The sequence below is a fragment of the Bubalus kerabau genome, chromosome 5 (assembly GCF_029407905.1).
Source record: "Bubalus kerabau isolate K-KA32 ecotype Philippines breed swamp buffalo chromosome 5, PCC_UOA_SB_1v2, whole genome shotgun sequence".
Lineage (NCBI taxonomy): Eukaryota > Metazoa > Chordata > Mammalia > Artiodactyla > Bovidae > Bubalus > Bubalus kerabau.
The window spans coordinates 111,158,863-111,178,750 of NC_073628.1; the positions used below are offsets into that span (position 1 = coordinate 111,158,863).

Here is a 19,888-nt window from a genome sequence, read left to right on the forward strand (position 1 = left end):
GGATTCTTTACCAGCTGAGCCACAAGGGAAGCCCTGAACCACAAGGGAAATCACAAGGGAGCTACCAGGGAAGCCCACTACTAAATACAAAATTTACTGGATTGAGTTTGGCTTGCTGGACATCTGCTTTCAGGGTTTCACTTAGGGTTTTGTTTTTCTCTTTCTTAGGTATCATTCATGGTGATGAAGCATCCTTGATTTCTCTGCTCAGGAAAGAGAAGAGAGGGAAAAAAGTACAATGGTAATTACCAAAATTCCTACACCTCCACAGGATTCAAGCTGTATGGCCAGTAGTATCCTATATAGCACTGAGAAATGTAGTGTGCACGCTTAGTCACTTCAGTGGTGTTCGACTCTTTGCGACCTCATGGACTGTAGCCCAGGCTTCTCTGTCCATGTGATTTTCCAGGCAAGCGTACTAGAGTGGGTTGTCATTTCCTCCTCCATTGAATCTTCCCAACCCAAGGATTGAATCTGCGTCTCCTGTGGTTCCTGAATTACAGGCGGGTTCTTTACCTCTGAGCCACCAGGGAAGCTACAAGCCACCTGGGAGATGTAGTGTATATTCCCTAAAAAACACATGAAGAACATGTGTGTGCTTATTTGTTCAGTCGTGTCCAACTCTTTGTGACCCCATGGATTGTAGCCTGCCAGGCTCCTCTGTCGGTGGAATTCCCCAGGCAAGAATACTAGAGTGGGTTGCCATTCCCTTCTCCAGGGAATCTTCCTGACCCAGGGATTGCACCCAGGTCTCCTGCCTTATAGGCAGATTCTTTACCATCTGAACTTCCAGGGAAGCCCACATGAAGAACATAAACTGCCATCCATTCATTTACTTCTTTCATAGAATCACAGGGTAGTACTTCATTAATATGGATTCCCTTCTACTACAGGGAGAGCTAGTCTGTCCTTCCCTCTAGAAATGTACACTCCAGAGGCCAGTGATGGTGATGAGTCTGTTTTGTTCAATTCTATATCCCCATCTTCTAGAACAGTCCCTGGCACGTAGTATGCATTCAATAAATATTTGAATGAATAGAATTCAGGTTATATTTGGTATATCCTTACAGACTTTGTTAATCCGCAGAGAATAGACTTGTCCTCTCATATATTTGAAGTCTGTCTTTGAGAATGATTCAGGCTGAGTGTCTCCCGTTCTGATGTGATCTGGGATTCAGTACAAAACCTCAGCCTCATACTTCCAGTAACCACAGGGTCTGCTTCTGGAAGAGAAGGGGCATTTGTAGCATGAAGGGGAGTGACAACCCAGTAGGAAAAGCTGATGTAATGACGATGGAAGGACAGGCCCGCACACGTGGCCACGTCATTGTAGAATACAGTTGTGACAGAAGCCTTTTATAGGATTCTCTTTCTTCTTTTTGCTTCGTTTAGTTTTCCTTCACCCCTCTATTGTAATAGGTTGGGTTTTAATGTTCATTTTAATACAGAGGAACAATTAAAGAGGATTAGCACCAACTAGTCACTGTCATATTTAGATTAATTAATCTTGGTGATAATTGTTTTCTCTGAGGAGATTCAGACTTCTCAGGTAGAGACATGAATTGTTTTCATCTTGTAGTGCTCTAATGAGTCCCAGAGATCATCAGCTCCATTTTTCAGATGGTGACAGCGAAGCATGAACACTGACCTGAGGGCAGGAAAGCCAGTCCTACCCTGGTGGTCCTTTATCCTGGTCCCCAGGCCCTGCTGAGCATCTACTGCCAGAAAGCAGTAGGCCCTTGGCTCATCACTATCATCTGATTGAGAGAATGATGTGCTTTGCGATTCTAATATTATCTTGTTTTCTGTGGCTTATTTTTATTTTTACCACTGGAATAAAAGCCCAGAGAAAAGTGATAATCTATAAATTTTCTTGAATTTCAGATCAGATCAGATCAGTCGCTCAGTCGTGTCTGACTCTATGAGACCCCATGAATCGCAGCACGCCAGGCCTCCCTGTCCATCACCAACTCCCGGAGTTCACTCAGACTCACGTCCATCGAGTCAGTGATGCCATCCAGCCATCTCATCCTCTGTCATCCCCTTCTCCTCCTGCCCCCAATCCCTCCCAGCATCAGAGTCTTTTCCAATGAGTCAACTCTTCACATGAGGTGGCCAAAGTACTGGAGTTTCAGCTTCAGCATCATTCCTTCCAAAGAAATCCCAAGGCTGATCTCCTTCAGAATGGACTGGTTGGATCTCCTTGCAGTCCAACCTTCTAATTTCTACAGGGAAACAGAAGGAAGTAGGGAAGAGGAACTTGTGGATATTATATAGCTTTAAAAGTTTTTCAAATAATTAGGCAACTCTGGCCTGTACACTGGGGCAAGCTCAAGATTCTTTTGCCTTTAGGTTTTGGTCCTGAGGGTGGGATGCAGTAGAAGCTGCAGGCTTGGAACCGGATGGCACTGACTCCACCATCTACTGTCTTTGGGACCTTCCCCTGGTTATGTGACCTCTCTGTGTGTCGACTGAAGTCCTCACTTCTAACAATACCCACGTCTTTGGGTTATTGAAAATGAAACGATTCAGCACACTTCATACTTAAAGCCCTTAAAATAGCATCTGGATCTTTGTGTTCAGTAAATGTTCCATGATGATTATGATAATGATGATTTCCCTTTTTACCATTGGCCATGGTATCCTCCCCTCCAATACTGCCTCATATCATAAGATAGCAATTTCTGTATCTGATTGACATCCAGTTTATTGGACCTTACCTCAAAATGAAACTCTGGGCATTGCCAGCAAAGGCACAGAAAAATAAGAAAGCAAAGGAATAGTTAGAAAGATACAAATATAAAAAGTAACTAATCCTTGTGTTCACACAACAACCTTTTTATTATCAGTCATATGCAAAATGCTCTGCAGGACCTTGGGGAATACAGATTATGCACATGTACATGTGTGCACATGTGGGAACACACACACGCATGTGTGCACACAATGTTATTTCTGCATTCAAAGCACCTATACTTGTCTTCTTCAGAAGGCTTTGCTGGGGACCCCAGACAGGATTAGGGCTGCTCCTCTGTGGGTTCCTAGCACCCTGGACCTGTAACATTCACCATGTTAGCAGACCTTTAGGAGTCTGTTTGTCTGGAATACTGTGAGCTCCGTGAGTGCAAGAACCTTAGGATGCATGGTGCTCTGTGTGTTTGCTGGACGGGACAGGACTGGGTAGAACTAGCAGAGATTGTCTCTTTGGTATATATCTTTCTCTTTTACCCCGGTTTTAACATCATACCCTTAGTCCTAGACCTCACTTTTAGGCCTAATTATTATTCTTGATCCCTTCTTGGTTCCTCTTTATCTGTGAATTTCCGTCTGGCTTTTTTGCCTCTTCAATTTCACTGGACACATTGGGCCTCACCACTGAGCCCAGAGCTTCCCTGGTGGCTCAGATTGTAAAGGATGCCTGCAATGCTGGAGACTGGGGTTCAGTCCTTGGTTGGGAAGGTCCCTGGAGAAGGAAATGGCTACCCACTCCAGTATTCTTCCCTGGAGAATTCCATGGACAGGAGTCTGGCAGGCTATGGTCCATGGGGTCGCAAAGAGTCGGATACGACTCAATGACTAATACTTTTACTTTTTCACTTCCACTAAACCAAGAGTAAGGAGGGGCCTGTCTTCTCCAACAAGACACATCGTCTCAATTTTTTAAAAATTGAAGTATGGTTGATCTACAATATTGTGTTAGTTTCAGGTATACAACAAAGTGATTCAATTACAGATTTTTTTTCAGATTATATTGCATTATAGGTTATTGCAAGAAACTGAATATAGTTCAATATCTTACACTACAGTAAATCCTTGTTGCTTATCTATTTTGTGTATAGTAGTTTTAATTTATATTATTTTTAGATTCCACATAAAAGTGATATCATACACTATTTGGTCTTTGTCTGACTTACTTCCCTAAGTATAAAATTCTCTAGGTCCATCCATGTTGCTGCAAATGGCAGTGTTTCTTTCTTTTTGTGACTGAGCAATATTCCACTATTATATTTCACAATATTCTGTATATATACCACATCTTCTTAAGCCAATCATCTATTGATGATGGGGCTTGGATTGTTTCCATGTCTTGGCTGTTATAAATAGTACTGCTATGAACTTTGGAGTGGAGAAGGCAATGGCACCCCACTCCAGTACTCTTGCCTGGAAAATCCCATGGATGGAGGAGCCTGGAAGGCTGCAGTCCATGGGGTCCCTGAGGGTCTGACATGACTGAGCGACTTCACTTTCACTTTTCACTTTCATGCATTGGAGAAGGAAATGGCAACCCACTCCAGTGTTCTTGCCTGGAGAATCCCAGAGACGGGGGGAGCCTGGTGGGCTGCTGTCTATGGGGTTGCACAGAGTTGGACACGACTGAAGTGACTTAGCAGCAGCAGAACTTTGGGGTGCATGTATTTTTTTGAATTCATTTTCTTTTTTGGGATATATATCCAGGAGTGGGATTGCTGGATCATAAGGTGGCTCTGTTTTTTAGCTCTTTAGTATGGAAATTTTTAGATTTTAGATTTAGTATGGAAACCTCCTTACTGTTTTCCATGTTGGCTGCACCAATTTACATGCTCACCAACAGTGTGGGAGGGGTCCCCTTTCCCCACACCCTCTCCAGCATTTATCGTTTGTAAACTTTTTGATGATGGCCATTCTGACTGGTGTGAGATGATATCTCATTGCAGTTTTGATTTGCATTTCTCTAATAATTAGCATTGTGGAACATCTTTTACATCTTTTCGTGTGTCTCTTGGCCATCTGCACGTCTTCCTTAGAGGAATGTCTGATTAGGTCTTCTGCCCATGTTTTGATTGGGTTGTCTTGCTGTTGAGTTGTATGAGCTGTGTGCATAGTTTGGATATTAACCCCTTGTTGGTCGCATTGTTTGAAAATATTTTCTCCCATCTTTGTTTTGTTGATGGTTTCCTTTGCTGTGAGTTTCTAAGTTGGATTGGGTCCCATTTGCTTATTTTTACTCTGTTTATTTTGCTCCACAGGGCACATCTTGAGGACAACTAGAGGGATCAGCCACAAGCTCCTTGTGCTTCAGTACATCAGCTACTTAGACTCTGGCTTTTGTATCCTTCAGAGATGGCCTCTCTCCTTAAAAGATTTCTCTGCCTTTTCACTCCCCTTCCCCTAGACATGAAACTGGGGACTGGAGGGAGAGTTGATCAAAAGATTGGATCAAAGAACCTCCCATTCAACTGGCTTTGCCTTGCTCTTTCTTCCCTATTCTCCCCAACCAGGCTCTGGAGCACAGAGTTCTCAGGGCCAGCCCATTTCCCCAAGGGCATCAGTCCTGTCCAGCTCATCTTCCAGTCAAGTGTCTGCAGCCTCTGGCTTCTGTCAGAGGCTGGAACCTTGGGGCTTTCTGAAAGCAACCGCACAGTGTGTGTCTGCGAAGTGTTTATGTCAAGTTCAGTCTCCTGCAGACGTTCACAAACACGCTGCCAGTTACTAACCATCATTGGTACTCTTTCCTTTGGTCTGAATTGCTGTGTATTTTTCCAGTCCACACAGAGAGGTACATCCTCCTGTGACATGCATGCTCCCTAATACATGCTGACCCCCAAGGCATCCACCCAGGAGCCTTCCTGAACATTCAGGTTCACAGGCTCACCATGCACCCCAGTGCCTTTTGCAAAGATGCAGCTCACCTCTCTCCCTCTTTGGTTATGTTTAGTCAGATCCTTAGTCTGTGATTGTTTTTGAAGCTTAGCTTTCAACCTCTCCCCAAGCTGCAGTGGTATGGTAGAAGGTACAGCTGCCAGGGTTTAGAAGAGTCCTGGTGCCTGTCTTCCCCTTGCCTCAGGCCATCTTCCTTTTCTTCTGGAACATTATAATGGAAATGAGGACAGACATTTTTCTGCACTTGTCTAATGGCTCTTTCTGGAACATAAACTAACACATGGCCCGTGTGGCGCCAAAGAGGTTCATCGCAGAAGCTACTGGATGAGCTGTGGTTGCTTTTGGAGTTGGCTAGACCAGAAGAATTCCTGGGGGATATTTTTTGTCCTTCATCTTTGCTGAGGGCCTGGCTATAAGAACCAAACAAAAATAACGATGGTCTTTGGAAGTCTGGGTTTTACTCTTCAGCTTATTCAAGTCAGTGGTGACTTGAGTTAGATGACATAGAGTTTGATAAGAAATATATTGTTAATGGGCCACTCTCTACTTTCCATCTCCAAGTTGACTGTATGGATCAAGATTTTGGACCCTTGACCCACCAGTGTTTCTCAGTTTCCCTGCAGGGCTAGGAGGCTCAGTCAGGTACAGCCAGAACATATACATGGTCATCACCACTGATCACGAAGGTTCTGGATGAAGAGTCAACTTCTTTGCCTAGTATTCAGGGACCTCCAAAATCTGGCCCCTACGTACCACGCCAGTGTATTACTTCTTTGTCTGAACTCTTGCTTTGATCAAAATGGCACTCCTTGTTTCATGTAATCTGATATACTTACTCCTCAGAATCCCTCTCAATCTCCTCTTAGGGCATCTCTTCCTCTGTAAATATCAGTTTCTCCCGGGTTTTGATGTTGGTGTTTTTCTGCCCTTCTCACTGTATGCCTGTTCTCATTTACCTGATGGGTTCAACTATCACTACTAAGTCTGCATGTCTGTCTTTGTCCAGCATCTGCTCATAAATTCTAGACCCTTATAATCTCATTAGGTAGCTTGGATATCTCAATGAACACCTCAAACTCAACATATCCAAAACCTAATTAACATTTCTCCACAAGCTTGATTCACCTGTATCTCCTGCCTAAGAGAATAATTCCCTAGCTAAGATAAGCAATTCCCCCTGCATCTTCCCTATCCTTACTTTTCATCCAAAATTGGAACTTTTGATGCTTCCCCCAACAAATGCCTTTTCCATCTCAGGAAACTGTATCATCATACATCCAACTGCTCAAGACCAGAACTCTTGAGACCTTCTTGGTAGTTCTCTTTCCATCATACTCACATATAATTGATCAGTGAACCTTATAAATCCTACCTCCAAAATAGTCTCCAAACTATTGCTTCTTGTTGAATGAATCCAAAAGGAAATCATTAGGTTCTCCAGATTTGACACTTTAACAGCGTCATGGGCTAGTTCTTCTCTTCTTCCTCTTCATCACTCTCTCCTCTCTTTAGTTTAGGCACTGTTTATCCTTGTCGATTATCACAATCATCTCCTTACTAATCTGCCTGTCTCCAGTCTTACATCCTTTATAGATAGAGCTGATCATTCCAGCAACATTTATGGAGTGACCAGTGTGCTTGGGAAGAAGCTGTGGACAAGATGAGTATGATGCATGCCCTATGGGGTTTACAGTCTGGTGAGAAAGATGAACATCAGGCCCACACGTGTAGCTATATCAAGTGGTGGGAGACACTCCCAGGGGCTGAGAGTGTCAAACATGCACACCTAACCTAGCCTTAGGGGCCAGGCAAGTCTTTTCAGTGAAAAATAGTTTCAACTGAAAACTAAGGAGTGAAGAGGCAGCAAGCAGGTGAAGAAAAAGAAAGCAAGAGCAAAGGAAGTATATCCTAATGAGAAAAACATCAGATGACAAATGTGTGATGCATTTCTTCCACATTGTTAGCAGCTTGATCTCTATCTTCTTTTTCTAAATATTTTTTCTGATAAAAAAGTTGTACACACTTATTGTGAGATATTTGGAAAATACCGAAAGATTTAGAAAAGAAAATAATGTTTATTCACAATCTCACCATCCAAAGATGAGCAGTGATTACAGTGCAATGCATTTCCTTTCAATTGTGTCTTTGCACATATGCATTTTCAGGATGACCTTACACTAAAAATCTCATCATATTATTTCCTGTCTTAGGAACAATCAGTGGCTCCTCGCTGTCTAGAAGCCCAAGGGCCTAGCCCAATGCTTATAATAAATATTTGCTGAGTGGATGACTAAATGCATGAGTCAGTGAGTAAATAAAAATATGCCTCCTCACCTCCACGTTCTCTTCCTCTTTTTTCATTACCTGTTTGATGAAGTCTTGTCTTGGGGTTTGACTCTATCCAAAGCCTTCTTCAAAGGTCAATCCTTATCTTTTTTTCAAAAATTTATCATTTTTATTGAGTTATCATCGATTTACCTCCTTATTATATTAGAATATTATATTAGTTACAGGTGTATAGAATAGTGATTCAAAATTTTTGTAGATTAAGCTCCACTTACAGTTATTCTAAAGTCTTGCCTATATTCTCTGCATTGTATAATAAACCTTGTAGCTTATTTATTTTATACATAGCAGTCTGTACCTCTTAATGACAAAGCGTGCCTGTAAGCACAGATGGTGTTGCTTCTCAGGTCCTTGTTGTTGTGTTGTTCAGTTGTCGCTAAGCAGTGTCTGGCTCTTTGTGACCCCATGGGCTGAAACACACCAGGCCTCCCTGTCTCTCACTGTCTCCCACAGTTTGCCCAAGTTCACATCCCACTGAGTCGGTGATGCTATCCAACCATCTCATTCTCTGCCACCCTCTTCTCCTTTTGCCTTCAATGTTTCCCAGCATCAGGGTCTTTTCCAATGAGTCAGCTATTTGCATCAGGTGGCCAAAATATTGGAGTATCTTAGGTCCTTGGCACAGAGAAGGCAATGGCACCCCACTCCAGTACTCTTGGCTGGAAAATCCCATGGATGGAGGAACCTGGTAGGCTGCAGTCCATGGGGTCGCTAAGAGTTGGGCACGACTGAGCGACTTTACTTTCACTTTTCACTTTCATGCATTGGAGAAGGAAATGGCAACCCACTCCAGTGCTCTTGCCTGGAGAATCCCAGGGACACAGGAGCCTGGTGGGCTGCCGTCTATGGCGTCACACAGAGTTGGACATGACTGAAGTGACTTAGCAGCAGCAGTAGCAGGTCCTTCAGTTCAGTTCAGTTCAGTCGCTCAGTCGTGTCCGACTCTTTGCGACCCCATGAATCGCAGCACGCCAGGCCTCCCTGTCCATCACCAACTCCTGGAGTTCACTCAGACTCACATCCATCGAGTCAGGGATGCCATCCAGCCATTTCATCCTCTGTCATCCCCTTCTCCTCCTGCCCCCAATCCCTCCCAGCATCAGAGTCTTTTCCAATGAGCCAACTCTTCGTGTGAGGTGGCCAAAGTACTGGAGTTTCAGCTTTAGCATCATTCCTTCCAAAGAAATCCAAGGCTGATCTCCTTCAGAATGAAGTGGTTGGATCTCCTTGCAGTCCAAGGGACTCTCAAGAGTCTTCTCCAACACCACAGTTCAAAAGCATCAATTCTTTGGCACTCAGCTTTCTTCACAGTCCAACTCTCACATCCATACATGTCCACAGGAAAAACCATGGCCTTGACTAGATGGACCTTTGTTGGCAAAGTAATGTCTCTGCTTTTGAATATGCTATCTAGGTTGGTCATAACTTTCCTTCCAAGGAGTAAGTGTCTTTTAATTTCATGGCTGCAGTCACCATCTGCAGTGATTTTGGAGCCCAGAAAAATAAAGTCTGACACTTTCCACTGTTTCCCCATCTATTTCCCATGAAGTGATGGGACCGGATGCCATGACCTTAGTTTTCTGAATGTTGAGTTTTAAGCCAACTTTTTCACTCTCCTCTTTCACTTTCATCAAGAGGCTTTTGAGTTCCTCTTCACTTTCTGCCATAAGGGTGGTGTCATCTGCATATCTGAGGTTATTGATATTTCTCCCGGCAATCTTGATTCCAGCTTGTGTGTCTTCCAGCCCAGCGTTTCTCATGATGTACTCTGCATAGAAGTTAAATAAGCAAGGTGACAATATACAGCCTTGACGTACTCCTTTTCCTATTTGGAACCAGTCTGTTGTTCCATGTCCGTTCTAACTGTTGCTTCCTGAGGTGCATACACATTTCTCAAGAGACAGGTCAGGTGGTCTGGTATTCCCATCTTTTTCAGAATTTTCCACAGTTGATTGCGATCCACACAGTCAAAGGCTTTGGCATAGTCAATAAAGCAGAAATAGATGTTTTTCTGGAACTCTCTTGCTTTTTCAATGATCCAGCGGATGTTGGCAATTTGATCTCTGGTTCCTCTGCCTTTTCTAAAACCAGCTTGAACATCAGGAAGTTCACGGTTCACGTATTGCTGAAGCCTGGCTTGGAGAATTTTGAGCATTACTTTACTAGCGTGTGAGATGAGTGCAATTGTGCGGTAGTTTGAGCATTCTTTGGCATTGCCTTTCTTTGGGATTGGAATGAAAACTGACCTTTTCCAGTCCTGTGGCCATTGCTGAGTTTTCCAAATTTGCTGGCATATTGAGTGCAGCCCTTTTACAGCATCATCTTTCAGGATTTGAAATAGCTCAACTAGAATTCTATCACCTCCACTAGCTTTGTTCGTAGTGATGCCTTCTAAGGCCCACCTGACTTCACATTCCAGGATGTCTGGCTCTAGGTGAGTGATCACATCATCGTGATTATCTGGGTCATGAAGATCTTTTTTGTACAGTTCTTCTGTGTATTCTTTCCACCTCTTCTTAATATCTTCTGCTTCTGTTAGGTCCATACCATTTCTGTCCTTTATTGAGCCCATCTTTGCAGGTCCTTAGCACAGGTTAACTGCCTTTGATTTACCTTAGAAGCCTTTCATGGCAAAGTTGTTGACAACTCAGCATCATTCCTCCCCTTCTATACTCCACCCTTATCTCAGGGGTTGGAAGCCTGAGAACCACACTCTCCAGAGTCCTTTACTTCCATTGTTTCTTGTTGGATTTCACTAATGAGAGGCATTCCTCTGAGATCGGGCATGAGAAAGAGAGGCAGCTGTGTTTTCAGCTGCTTCTCTGACTGTGGAAGCACCTTTTGCTTCCTATGTGAAAGCAGTGGTGCTCCCCTGAACATCCCCAGTGGCTGAGTGGTACCCGTCCTGAAAATTTGCTCCTGGAGTACCTCCCTTGGTACTGGAGGCAGCTGGGATCATCAGTGGTGGTTTCCCAAGGTCCTGTAAGCTCCTGATTTTCTCAAGGATGGAAGCAAATGTGAGAGCTGGCCTTTACTCTTTTGCCCCTTCCCCTCACCTTCTGTGTTTGGGCTTCTGTTTTTCTGACCAAAGCCTCACTGAACTCCCCTGTGAGTCACAGTACGGTGCCCCTTTTTATTCTCCTAACCTGCTCAGTGTGGGACCTGGCTTAGTTCCTCAATACATGCTGGCTACCGCTGAGAATGACAGTAACACCTGATCCTTCATCGTCGTATGCAAAACATCTTACTTAGTGGACACAGTTGCATTTGTTTAGTGATTTAACTTTCTCCTTTATAGCAACTAATTGAGGGTGTGTGCTTAGACATTGGAGAAGGAAATGGCAACCACTCCAGTATTCTTGCCTGGGAAATTCCATGGACAGAAGAGCCTGGTGGGCTGCAGTTCCTGGAGTCACAGAGTCGGACACGACTGAGTGTCTAACACACACTACACTTAAACATATGCACATGTTAAACATACGACAGAAATGCGTTATAAGACAGGTGACTCAGCTCCCCGAGGCTAACACCTCGCATTGTAGCACATTGCGACTGCGTGAAGTACCCACTAATATTTATTAACTATCTATGGCATGTCTAGGGCCTGCATTAGGCCTAACTGTGGGGTGCATGCAGGGGAAAATTTAAACAAGCTTGTGTCTATCTGTTAAGTGCCTGTGTGTACCAGGCACGGTGCTAGAGCAGCAGCTGTTTGCCCTTCCTGAACCTACAGTCTAGCAATCTCATTGCTTAATGGTGTCGACAAAAATAATCAATAAGCAGTCAGTAGTAAGAATAGAAAAAGAATTTCATTTGAACCAAACTAAGGAGCAGCCCAAACGCCAGTTTCTCAGATTACTCTGAGAAGTATGCTCTGGAGAAGCAGAGTTTTCAGCACAGCTGTTTTTTTTTTTTTAATTAATTAATTAATTTTAATTGGAGGCTAATTACTTTACAATATTGTAGTGGGTTTTGCCATACATTGACATGAATCAGCCATGGGTGTACATGTGTTCTCCATCCTGAACCCCTCTCCCACCTCCCTCCCCATTCAGCACAGCTTTATGTCTTGGCAGGGCTAAGAATATTAAAGCCAGGGATACATTTCTTCAAGATTTCAGAAAAACATGCCAGCACGTAGAGTATGGCCTTGGTGCCTGCGAGGGATGTCTTATCACTGAAAGAGGAGCAGCATCAGGAAGAGGGGCATTTAATCTGGATTTCTAGCAGACAGTCTTTACTCCTGGTCAATGTGTCCTTTTCTTTAGTAATTAAGGCATCTGTATGTTTCATAGGCCACAAACAGGCTGTTTTAGTTAGTGTAAACTTCAAGTTAACTCATGTGTAAGCCAGAATGACTTCCCTATATCTCAGTATGTGACATTTTCTTTGATCAATGGGCATTACTGAAAAGAGATGAGGCCTGTCACTCACTATTCCCACCCCCCCTCCCTGTGACCTTGGCATGAATGTCATCAAGATTACCAGCCCTGCTAACCCCCAGTACAGCACTGGAGTTTCTTGAAGATGTGGCTGCAAACCGGCTCTGTCCAGAGTGAGCCAGCATCTCTATGGTCAGGTTTGGTTTGGTCCTTCCTGGACTGCTTGCTTCTTGCTTAGTATTTCATTCATTGTGGAAAGCTAGTTTGAAAGCCAGTGGCATTCAACCCTAAATACTAGAAGAAAAGGCAAGGAGAGTAGTAATATAGTTTCTACCAGGCAGGGTTGGATAAACTTTAACAAGTGAACTAGAGCTGTGTTCTGTGCCATGCCACAGGGTGAAACACAGGGGATAGGGTAACACTTAAACACCATATTTTGAGATGTTTATGGAAAAAGAAAAAACAAACCCACTAAGCAAATGAATGGCAGTGCAAAGGTGGCTGTCCCCTTGGCTTAGCTAATGTTTATTGAGTGTTTACTATATGCTAGGCACTGTTCCCAATAAGTTACATCAATGATTCATTTATCCCACCCCCCAACCCCCATGTGAGAAGGTGCTAGGGATTTTCCAGGTGGTGCTAGTGGTAAAAAACCCACCTGTCAATTCAGGTTAGACATAATAGATGCAGGTTTGATCCTGGGTTGGGAAGATCCCCTGGAGGAGGGCATGGCAACCCACTCGAGTATTCTTGCCTGGAGAATCCCATGAATGGAGGAGCCTGGCAGGCTGCAGTCCATGGGGTTGCACAGAGTCAGACACCACCTAAGCGACTTACTAGGTAAGCATGATGAAGTGCCACTGTGATTCCCATCTGAGAAGTCAGACAATTGGGGCAGGAGAGAGGAAGTGCTTTGCCCAAGACCATTTAAGCAAGTGGAGTGTGAACCTGGGTAGTTTGATTAAAATAAGGGGAAACATCAAGTCCCCATCCTTTGGAATTTCTCCTGGTTTCATCTGAGTTAGTATGAATCTGGATGCCCAGAGAGAAGTGGTATTTTTAAAAATTACTTATTTATTTATTTTATTTTGGGTTGCACTGGGTCTTCATTGCTTCATGGGCTTTCTCTAGTTGCAACCAACTGGGGCTTCTCTTGGTCGCGGTGCACAAGCTTCTCATTCCTGTGGCTTCTCTTGTTGGAGAGCATAGGCTCGAGGGCGTGGGCTTCAGTAGTTGTGGCATATGGGCTCAGTTGCTCCGAGGCTTGTGGAATCTTCCTGGATCAGGGATCAGACCCATGTCCTCTGCATTGGCAGGTGGGTTCCTATCCACTGTACCACCAAGGAAGCCTGAGAAGTGGTATTTTTTAAAGGAAGCTGTAAAGGGGGTGTGTTTCCCATGACTGTCAGGATCTGAGAAGATGAACACTCGGGCCCCAACAGTCATATTTGTTCCTCGGACCTAGACTTTTGTCTTAAAATGTGAATGTGCCATCTGATCGATAATCAGCCATCAGCATCTCATGTGAATCTCCACATGACTTCACTTTATTTTTAAGACACAAAGCTCAGAACAGATAGGTTGTACTGAAGGAAGAAGAGTGAGAAGGAGCTAGAAAAAGAGGGGGCAGGAGAGGGATTTATCAAGCTTGTGTTACAGGATGTCAGGTAGCAAAACTCCTTCATAAAAATGTTCAGTGCATCCTTGCAATTGGAGAAGTAACACCTTGAAGATCAAAATCAACACAAGGACACCAGCTTTCAGTGCTTCTGTTCCGTCATATCAAAAATTATAAGGGCAGGAAAGAAGGAAGTTAAACAGTCACTGTTTATTAATACATGATATGACTATTTACATAAAACCTCTAAAAATCTATGGAAAAACTACTGGAATTAAAAGAGAATGAAAAAAAAAATGAAGTACCTTAGAGTAAATCTAATAAAAGATCTATAAGATCACTATGGAGAAAATTGTAAAACTTTCTTAAGGAAGATCCAGATAAATGGTGAGAGGGCTTATCTCTGTAGACAAGAAAACTCAGGGTTGTGATTCTTTCAAAATTCCCTGTATTAGTTTTTTAGGGTTACTATAACAATACCATAGACTGGGTGGCTTAAACAACAGAGAATTTTTTTTTTTTCCATAGTTCTGGAGACTAGAACAGATCAAGTTGTCAACAGGTTTGGTTTCTTCTGAGACCTCTCTCCTTGGCTTGCAGACTGTCATTTTTTCTCTGTGTCTTCATATGGTCATGATGTCTGTGTCATAATCTCCTCTTCTTAGAAGGACACCAGTCATATTGGGTTAGGGTCTACCTGTGACCTACCTATATTTAACTTTACCTCTTTAAAGAATCTATCTCCAAATACACATTGGAGGTACTGGGTGTAAACACTTCAACATATAAAATTTAAAAGGAAAATTTTTAGCTTATAACTTTCTTTAAGTCAGTCTACAAATTGAAGACTACCCCAATAAAATCCCAGCAAGCCTTTTCATGGAACTTGACCTTCTGAATCTAAGTTTATATAAAACAACAAAGGTCTTATATAGACTAATTTTTTTTTTTTGGAAGAGAAGAATGAGATGGTAGGGAATGCCTGATTAGATATTAAAACATAAAATTATAATAATCAAGGCAGGGAATACTGGATAGGAATAAACAAATCAAGGAAACAGAATAGAGAACTGAGAAGCAAACCCACACACATATGAAACTTTAATAAATTAGAGATGACATAGCATATTAGAGGGGCTAACATGGCCTATTAAATAAATGATGTTTTAACAACTAGGTATCTACATAGAAAAAGAAAATAAAATTGGATGCTTTCTTTTACCCTGGGTATCAGATCAGATCAGATCAGTTGCTCAGTCATGTCTGATTCTTTGCGACCCCAAGAATCACAGCACGCCAGGCCTCCCTGTCCATCACCAACTCCTGGAGTTCACTCAGACTCATGTCCATCAAGTCAGTGATGCCATCCAGCCATCTCATCCTCTGTCGTCCCCTTCTCCTCTTGCCTCCAAGCCCTCCCAGCATCAGAGTCTTTTCCAATGAATCAACTCTTCGCATGAGGTGGCCAAAGTACTGGAGTTTCAGCTTTAGCATCATTCCTTCCAAAGAAACCCAGGGCTGATCTCCTTCAGAATGGACTGGTTGGATCTCCTTGCAGTCCAAGGGACTCTCAAGAGTCTTCTCTAACACCACAGTTCAAAAGCATCAATTCTTCGGTGCTCAGCCTTCTTCACAGTCCAACTCTCACATCCATACATGACCACAGGAAAAACCATAGCCTTGACTAGATGGACCTTTGTTGGCAAAGTAATGTCTCTGCTTTTGAATATGCTATCTAGGTTGGTCATAACTTTCCTTCCAAGGAGTAAGCATCTTTTAATTTCATGGCTGCAGTCATCATCTGTAGTGATTTTGGAGCCCAGAAAAATAAAGTCTGACACTGTTTCTACTGTTTCCCCATCTATTTCCCATGAAGTGATGGGACCAGATGCCATGATCTTTGTTTTCTGAATGTTGAGCTTTAAGCCAACTTTTTCACTCTCCACTTTCACTTTCATCAAGAGGCTTTTGAGTTCCTCTTCACTTTCTGCCATAAGAGTGGTGTCATCTGCATATCTGAGGTTATTGATATTTCTCCTGGCAATCTTGATTCCAGCTTGTGTTTCTTCCAGTCCAGCGTTTCTCATGATGTACTCTGCACATAAGTTAAATAAGCAGGGTGACAATATACAGCCTTGACGCACTCCTTTTCCTATTTGGAACCAGTCTGTTGTTCCAAGTCCAGTTCTAACTGTTGCTTCCTGACCTGCATACAAATTTCTCAAGAGGCAGGTCAGGTGGTCCGGTATTCCCATCTCTTTCAGAATTTTCCACAGTTTATTGTGATCCACACAGTCAAAGGCTTTGGCATAGTCAATAAAGCAGAAATAGATGTTTTTCTGGAACTCTCTTGCTTTTTCCATGATCCAGTGGATGTTGGCAATTTGATCTCTGGTTCCTCTGCCTTTTCTAAAACCAGCTTGAACATCAGGAAGTTCATGGTTCATGTATTGCTGAAGTCTGGCTTGGAGAATTTTGAGCATTACTTTACTAGCGTGTGAGATGAGTGCAATTGTGTGGTAGTTTGAGCATTCTTTGGCATTGCCTTTCTTTGGGATTGGAATGAAAACTGACCTTTTCCAGTCCTGTGGCCATTGCTGAGTTTTCCAAATGTGCTGGCATATTGAGTGCAGCACTTTCACAGCATCATTTTTCAGGATTTGGAATAGCTCAACTGGAATTCTATCACCTCCACTAGCTTTGTTTGTAGTGATGCTTTCTAAGGCCCACTTGACTTCACATTCCAGGATGTCTGGCTCTAGGTCAGTGGTCACACCATCGTGATTATCTGGGTCATGAAGATCTTTTTTGTACAGTTCTTCTGTGTATTCTTGCCACCTCTTCTTAATATCTTCTGCTTCTGTTAGGTCCATACCATTTCTGTCCTTTATCGAGCCCATCTTTGCATGAAATGTTCCTTTGGTATCTCTGATTTTCTTGAAGAGATCTCTAGTCTTTCTCATTCTGTTGTATTCCTCTATTTCTTTGCATTGATCGCTGAAGAAGGCTTTCTTATCTCTTCTTGCTCTTCTTTGGAACTCTGCATTCAGATGTTTATTTCTTTCCTTTTCTCCTTTGCTTTTTGCTTCTCTTCTTTTCACAGCTATTTGTAAGGCCTCCCCAGACAGCCATTTTGCTTTTTTGCATTTCTTTTCCATGGGGATGGTCTTGATCCCTGTCTCCTGTACAGTGTCACGACCTCATTCCATAGTTCATCAGGCACTCTATCTATCAGATCTAGGCCCTTAAATCTATTTCTCACTTCCACTGTATAATCATAAGGGATTTGATTTAGGTCATACCTGAATGGTCTAGTGGTTTTCCCTACTTTCTTCAATTTAAGTCTGAATTTGGCAATAAGGAGTTCATGATCTGAGCCACAGTCAGCTCCCGGTCTTGTTTTTGCTGACTGTACAGAGCTTCTCCATCTTTGACTGCAAAGAATATAATCAGTCTGATTTTGGTGTTGACCCTCTGGTGATGTCCATGTGTAGAGTCTTCTCTTGTGTTGTTGGAAGAGGGTGTTTGCTATGACCAGTGCATTTTCTTGGCAAAACTCTATTAGTCTTTGCCCGGCTTCATTCCGTATTCCAAGGCCAAATTTGCCTGTTACTCCAGGTGTTTCTTGACTTCCTACTTTTGCATTCCAGTCCCCTATAATGAAAAGGACATCTTTTTTGGGTGTTAGTTCTAAAAGGTCTTGTAGGTCTTCATAGAACTGTTCAACTTCAGCTTCTTCAGCATTACTGGTTGGGGCATAGACTTGGATTACTGTGATATTGAATGGTTTGCCTTGGAAACGAACAGAGATCATTCTGTCGTTTTTGAGATTGCATCCAAGTATTGCATTTTGGACTCTTTTGTTGACCATGATGGCTACTCCATTTCTTCTGAGGGATTCCTGCCCGCAGTAGTAGATATAATGGTCATCTGAGTTAAATTCACCCATTCCAGTCCATTTTAGTTCGCTGATTCCTAGAATGTCGACATTCACTCTGGCCATCTCTTGTTTGACCACTTCCAATTTGCCTCGATTCATGGACCTGACATTCCAGGTTCCTATGCAATATTGCTCTTTACAGCATCAGACCTTGCTTCTATCACCAGTCACATCCACAGCTGGGTATTCTTTTTGCTTTGGCTCCATCCCTTCATTCTTTCTGGAGTTATTTCTCCACTGATCTCCAGTAGCATATTGGGCACCTACTGACCTGGGGAGTTCCTCTTTCAGTATCCTATCATTTTGCCTTTTCATACTGTTCATGGGGTTCTCAAGGCAAGAATACTGAAGTGGTTTGCCATTCCATTCTCCAGTGGACCACATTCTGTCAGATCTCTCCACCATGACCCGCCCGTCTTGGGTTGCCCCACAGGAATGGCTTAGTTTCATTGAGTTAGACAAGGCTGTGGTCCTAGTGTGATTAGATTGACTAGTTTTCTGTGAGTACAGTTTCACTAAAACATAAATTCTGGGTATACTACTGATAGAAATATAAATGTGTTAAGCAAAACTTTGATACCTTTATAGGAAAATATAGGTGCCTATCTATTTACCTCAAGATAGAGAAATAGTTCTTAAGTCATTGAAACAACAAATCATAAAGGGAAAGGCTGATACATTTGAACAAATTAAAATGAAAAACGTCTGCACAGAAAAATACCAGGAAAAATAGTTAAAAGAGAAGCACAAATAAGAAGAAAATAGTGTTAGTGCAATAATGCCAAGAATTAAGATCTAGGAAACATAAAGGACTACAAATCAATAAGAAAATACACAAAATCCAGGACAGTTCCCAGAAGCGGAAACAAATAATAACTGGAAAAAAAAAAGGAAAAAATACTCAACCTTAGTATTGATTAGGAAAATAATAAATAGATACAACAGATACTATTTCACTCATGCCAGGTTGCCCATAATGTAAAAAATTAAAGTAATTCTATTTCAAGAGTAGGAGAGTCATATACTCCTGGGTAGAATAGAAATAGGTATAACTATTCCAGAGAATAATTTAGCCATATTTAGTAAAGTTGAAGATGTGTGCTTCAGGGTCTAAAACTTTTTCCCATGTATAGAAGAGACCTGTAAGGATTATTAAGCATAGCATTATTTATAACTTCAAGTAATTGGAATTACCCTAATCACCTAATCATTAACAGCAAAGTGGGTAGATTTTTGTGGTGTATTCATACAATGCAGGTAACAACAGAAATAAGTGGACCAGAGTGACATGTATCAACATTGTGGCAGATCGATCCTAGGCAGACAAGATCCCAATAATCCCCATGTACTGGTGTCCACATCTTTGTGTAGCCCCCTCCCCTGGAATGCAGGCAGAACCTGTACCTTTATTCTAATCAATGCACTATGGTAAAATCAACAAGAGAAATCTTATACATTATATAATTCCATTTTAGCAGACTAGAGTAAGAGATTTACTGACCTTGCAAAGAAGCCAGCTGCTATAAGGTGACCTGCCTAGGGAGAGGGCCACATGGCAGGGAAGTAGATGTTCTCTAAAAAATCCAGTGCTCTCAACCACACGAACTCAAGGAAAAGAATTATGCCCAAAACAGAATGAGCTTAGTAGCAGATTCTTCCCCAGTCAGGCCTTCAAATGAGAATGCAGCATAGTCAACACCTTGATTGCAACCTCATGAAACCCTGAGCAGAGGACTCAGTTAAGCTATGTCTGGACTCTGGGTCCATAGAAACTATGAGATAATGAGTGCTGTTTTAAGCTATTACATTTGGGGTAGTTTGTTACACAGCAATAGAAAAATAATACAGAGAGTTCCCTGATGGTCTAGTGGTTAGGATTCCATGCTTTCATTGTCATGGCCCAGGTTCAATCCCTGGTTGGGGAACTGAGATCCTACAAGATGTGTGGCACAGGAAAAATAA

General features: G+C 42.5%; 1 protein-coding gene across 1 annotated transcript in view; it reads right to left on the reverse strand.

The window, feature by feature from the left end:
• The window catches only part of MRPS14 (mitochondrial ribosomal protein S14), a 51,974-nt gene extending 32,704 nt beyond the window's left edge, over positions 1-19,270 (reverse strand). The window contains exon 1 of the mRNA XM_055582733.1: positions 19,266-19,270. The gene's annotated coding sequence lies outside the window, so the exon portion shown is untranslated. The remainder of the gene's footprint in view (positions 1-19,265) is intronic.
• Between the last annotated feature and the right edge of the window lie 618 nt (positions 19,271-19,888).